Source organism: Triticum dicoccoides, chromosome 3B (assembly GCF_002162155.2).
Source record: "Triticum dicoccoides isolate Atlit2015 ecotype Zavitan chromosome 3B, WEW_v2.0, whole genome shotgun sequence".
NCBI classification, from domain to species: Eukaryota; Viridiplantae; Streptophyta; class Magnoliopsida; order Poales; family Poaceae; genus Triticum; species Triticum dicoccoides.
This window is the reverse complement of record NC_041385.1, coordinates 863,571,090-863,576,764: the sequence shown is the minus strand read 5'-3', so window position 1 is coordinate 863,576,764 and position 5,675 is coordinate 863,571,090. Positions and strand designations below refer to the sequence as shown.

At 47.2% G+C, this 5,675-nt stretch overlaps 1 pseudogene; it reads right to left on the bottom strand.

Moving 5' to 3' along the window:
- Positions 1-4,105: 4,105 nt before the first annotated feature.
- Positions 4,106-5,410, bottom strand: LOC119280361 (annotated as a pseudogene).
- Between the last annotated feature and the right edge of the window lie 265 nt (positions 5,411-5,675).

Genomic DNA, 5,675 nt, shown 5'->3' with positions numbered 1-5,675 from the left:
GGAAAACATCTGAAAGGACGGTCCGAATAGCCCGGATCATTGCAGCGTCACCGTCTGTGATTATTGACTTTGGCTTCACCTGACAGTTTGCCTTCATAAATGTCTGCAGCAGCCACACGTATGTCCCTTCCGTCTCGTCAGCAATGATGGCACAACCAAACACTGTGGTGCAATGGTGGTTGTTAACTCCTACAAAGGGGACGAACGGCATACCGTATCTGTTCATCTTATACGTGCTATCAAACACGACCACATCTCCGTAGTCCTGATAGTCCCTCCGCGACTGTGCATCGCACCAGAACATACTCTTCAGTCGCCCTTCCTTGTCACGCACATACTCAAAAAAAACGCAGGGTCCTTCTCCTTCCTACTCCTCATAATGCCAACTGCCGTCTCTGCATCACCCTTTGCAATGAGCTTCATTTTTTCTCTGCAACAAAGATTGTAAATGTCCCTCCTGATAAGCCCGCACTTATCGTACGAACCGTATCTGCTGATGAAGTTGTCCATTATAATATGCTTTCTTATCCCGCCCGCTTCCATGGCCAATATCTCGGCCCTCTGCCCATCTCCAATCCGTCTGTGTGACCATAAAAAACAAACCTCGTCGGGCCGAGCCATCACGTGGTTGTGATCATCCACGAATGATGCGACGAACCAAACGCCACGTTCTCTGTCCAGCTTCACCACCATATGTGCACCGCAGTCACAATGAGTCTCCGGTCTAAGCCTGCGCTTGCGGCCCTCCATGGTTATGAACTTGCTCTGCCTTCTCCCAGCCCTGGAGCAAAGAAACCGCCGGTACCGGATCATTCCCGAAGCACCTCGTTTCACCTTCTGTTTCCTTATGCTAAACCCGTGTTCTCTGGCGTGATTGTTGTAGAATATGTATGCATCCCCTTGCGACTGAAAGGTCATAGCCATGACCTTCCAATGTGTCTCAAGCATCTTCTGCTGCCTTTGAGCCTCCTCAATATCGATCTCTCCCTCATCGTGATCAACGCTCAGACCATCTGACTCCTCCTACAACATTCATTTCAAAATATATATGTCAATTATTATCATTTAAATCATACTATTGATCCATGTACAACATCTATCAACTAACCTGGCTCAAGTTATCTGCAAATGATTCCTGCCAACTATGTTGCACATTGTCAACATCCACATCTTCCTGGAAATTTGTACACAAAGATATACAGTTAGCCATGCCATACTTTGCAATTTCGAAAATAAAAAAATATACGGCACTTACGTTTTCGCTATTTGCGCCATGTTCATTATTATCAAAATCCTCCGGAGGTAAGATATCATATGACGAGACGGAATCGTTGTCGCTGCTGTCATCATCTTCGTTCAAGTTATCGTTATTGGTCTTAGTCACCTTATCAGTACCATTCTCGTCCCTCCCGAATGCAGATTCTTCGTCCATGTCAACACGCCTAACTCACAGAACTGCAAAACATCGTGTGTTAGGTTTAGTACAATGCATCATGCCCAAAGCAACGCTAGTTCTGTAAATCATGCCCTAGTCCGTAGAGGAGGCGCTGCGGCGGGAGGTTTTGATGAACCCTAAACCCTAAATCCGTACATGCATGAACTAGCCCTCACTTCTATCCAGCGGCGAGTCTACTAGACAGGCTTAAACAGGCTCAAGCCTACCCTCCAGAAAAACAATTTTTTTAGTACTGCTATTACTACTTTCATCCCAGCTCATTACTACATCTATTATCAAGTAGAAAACACACAACACCACGCATGCGCAGTTACGGGCAGCACAAACGAATGACCAGCCTGCATCAACTGTGTAATTACTCGTTCATGTACTGTAAACGAATTTAGTGCCCAACGCAACTTATTTGCAAAAAAAGAAAAATAAAAAATGAGTTTGCATGCATGTATTCCTCACGCGAAACCTGTATCTATCCCGCTAGGTTTAGATGACGGGCATGACAAACCTTGGCCTGCGGTGTAGACGTCGACGACGTTCGACGACAGTGCTGCGGAGGCGGCGTCAGACGTCGGGCCCTTCACGTCCCCGGCGTACAACGACGACGGTTAGATGTGGCGACGGACGACGTTGCGACGGCGAGGGCGGTGTCGGACGGGGTTCGGGCGGCGAGGGCAGCGTCAGACGTCGGGCCCTTCACGTCCGCGTCGTCGGACGACGGTGAGATGCGGCGACGGGCGACGTTGGGACGGTGAGATGCGGCGACGGGTGAAGTTGGGACGGTGAGATGCGGCGACGGGGGCGGCGCCGGGCGATGTCCAGACGCCGAGGGCGGCGACGGGCGACGTTGGGACGGCGAGGGTGGCCTCGCATGGGGTTCGGACGGCGGCGATCCGCTGCGGCGGCGATCGCCAACTCTGGAAATACCGTGATTAGCGGGCGGGCGACTAGATGGGCGGGCGAGAAGATGGGGGCAGGCCCAGATCATGGGTACTTTTTTTTTCATGCGTGCGGTATACGTATGCCCGGCAGAGCTATACAATACGAGGTGGGCATACGTTTCTTTTGTATGCCCATTCTGCCCTTCTACGTTTTGTTGGGGGGGGGGGGGTCTACCGAAGCAAGGCCCTATCTTTTAAAGCATCTGACTAAGCCACGGAAACGTGCATGCAGAAAATTGCTTGCAGAAATTGCGGTAACAGCTGTATATATAATTTAATTAACCTAAAATCGAAAAAGTGCATACGCACTAATAAGAGGAAACGAGCGGTCGGTCTTACACACGCATGCATGTAGTTGTGTGGTCTAAATTTTGTCTTTATTCGTGACGTGGCTTGTACTACTCGGATGGTCACATGGACAAGACGCCGCATTATTTCATGGATGCGCATGTCCATTTATTCGGGTTTTCAAATTTTTAAAAAGTCATATCATTTAAACCGTGCTTCGGAATTTAGACCCGTTTTCACTATTGGAATCCTCACGACGAGATCTTTTAAACTAGATCCCGCATGGGTATGTTTTGATAAAAAAAATTGATGCCAACTTTGATGCTATATTGTGCAACTCTATTACTGTATTGTGCAACTTTAGTACTACATCGTGCAACTTTTTCCCAAAACTAATGTTTTGAACTGCACCTTTGTATGAGGTTACAACCTAGCAACCACGACAACTTTGATATGCAACTAGTCTATTGCCTTGATGAAAGTCGATGTGCAACCTCCTCTTGTAATGTAGTCTAGTTACACACACTTTGATGTTTAGTTGGCTTGTAATGTAGTCCAGTTGCACACGCATTGATGTTTCATTGACAGGACACTAGTTGCACACACACATGCTCAGTTGCACACACATTGTTTTTCTTTTTTTGATTATGGAGAATATGAGTACCACATGAAGTCCAAATGCCACAATAATTTTTGGAGATTTTTTTATGGGAAAAAGAGACCCAGGAAGCTTCGGGGAGGAAAGAGAAGAGAAACGAGTGGTACCTGTGAGTATTTTATGTGTTGATTACACGTTTGTAGTTAATGCATGGGAGAACTATTTGTGAAAGATTGTTATGTTCAGATTGTTCTTTGTATATTCATACCTATGGATCATTATACATATGATGTCATGCGAGTCGATCCATTAGTTCTTGAGGACATGCGAAAAGTCTTATTGATAGTAGTCATGTGAAGTAGATTACCATTCAATGTTTCAATTATATTTTGTGGTTTTCTTCCTCTAGTGGTGTTATGAGAACATCGATTGCATGACACTTTCCAATATTGAGGCGCAGGGGAAGGAATTGTGTAATCGGTTTGTTGATTATGGGTTGCTGGAGTGATAGCAACCCAAACCCCAGTTTATCAATTGTTATGTGAGGGGTTGTTTTGGATCCGGTTGTTCAATGTTACCTTAAATTTATCTTGTTTACTTCAAATGAAACGGTGAATCAAATGACAGGCCGATGGTTCCACATGAATTAAATAAACTTTGAATGTAGTATATAATACACACGAACAAAACCCTTTACCCACGGTAAAACATCACTTCAACCAATGTGGTTGGTGGTCCTTATCACTATGTCGCTAAGCTGCCCGAGTGACGCGTCACTTTTTTCCAGATTAAGCATGGGCCCATGCTCGGGTCTGGTAAACACTTCTTTCATTCATCGCTTAGAAAGTACCAGCAGATTGTGCTTTGTGGAGACCCCGGAATGACACCATCCATGAGCGTAATGCAAGGTGTTGACCTGTCAGTTTTCATTTCATAGACCATGCCCCAATCCCTACCTCTCCCACCGATCCAGTACACACAATCACCCTTGAGCCCGGAACATATTCGGCATATAGCGACACTACATTATTCCTTCCAACAAAAACGGAGTGGCCCCTTATGTCGGCCACAACGTCCTAACATGCTCGGCGCTGGCGGTCATACCTCAGAACAAATATTTCATCATGTTCTACACGGCAACGACCCCCTCCTGGCAACGGCAAACTAACAGTGCAGGTTGCATTCCTCCAGATTTGGTATATGTTACCATCGCAGGACACAAGGTCATTAGCACTAGTGAAAGTCGAGATTGTATTATATGGTGCGGCGAACTGGTGGCGGCGTTGAACAGTAGGCTGCTTCCCACATATGACAACAATGTCTCTATAGTGGCCGACGCGTTTAGAACTGGTCATTTCCCGTGCATCTAGATGATCCGCTTGTTATGCACTACATGATGTGCTAATGTGTGGCTCTCGACGATGACAGGTTCCCTACGGTGGCGCTTCATCAAGCGGAGCACGTGGACATCTCCTAAATGAGTGAGGCAATAGACCATTCCATTTCTGTGGTAGAGGAGGTCAGCGATCTAGTCTCCATTGGCGAGGCCGATGGGGTCGAGGACGGACCACCTCCTTGCCCAGCGGTGACGTAGGCAATCCTATTGATGTCACATATCATGGCGACCAGGAATTCGTTAGTGGTAGGGTTAGGTGCAAAGACCATCTTAGAGAAAAGGCAGCTACCATAGATCAGCGGGGGTAGGAGGATCTCAGCAGCCATGACGGGGTGGCAGAGGCTGAGTAGACTATGACCATCGTCAATGCAGATAGAGAGGGCAAGCCATCCGCCACGGCAGCCAAGACAGGTCCTAACTGAGGGGATTGTGGTGAGCTTAAAGGAGCGGCATGCGGCGGGGCAGAGCTTGCCTCAAGGGATGGGGTTGAGCCTGAAGGAGCGACGCGTGAGGATTGAGGGTACAGTGGTACGACGCTTGATGGCGGTGGTGATGTAGCGCTTGGCGGGGTCATTGTTGTGGTCCACGAGCAGCGATGACAACGGCGGCGTGAGCGCCGAACGCCATGTCAGGCAAGTTCCTTGCGCACTCGCGTAGCACTTGAGGTCGTCAAGTCTATCGGCGCTGCAGCAGACAAGCTCGGGCGGCAAGTTTGCCCAGGCCCGGCACGACAACATGGCGGGGAAATGATTTTGGATAGGTTGGGGAATTTCTTAATGAAAAACGAGGGGATTTTGCTCGCACAAAGAAAGGAAGAAAGAAATAAACAACTGATTAAGCCATGGAAATGTGCGTGCAGAAAATTGCTTGCAGAACTTGCGGTAACAGATGTATATATAATTTAATTAGTTCTTCCAGAAGTGGTGATTTCCTTCCGCCAAATCAATACAAAATTTAATTAGTGCTTCCAGAAATTACGTAAAATACTCAAATGTTTTTCCT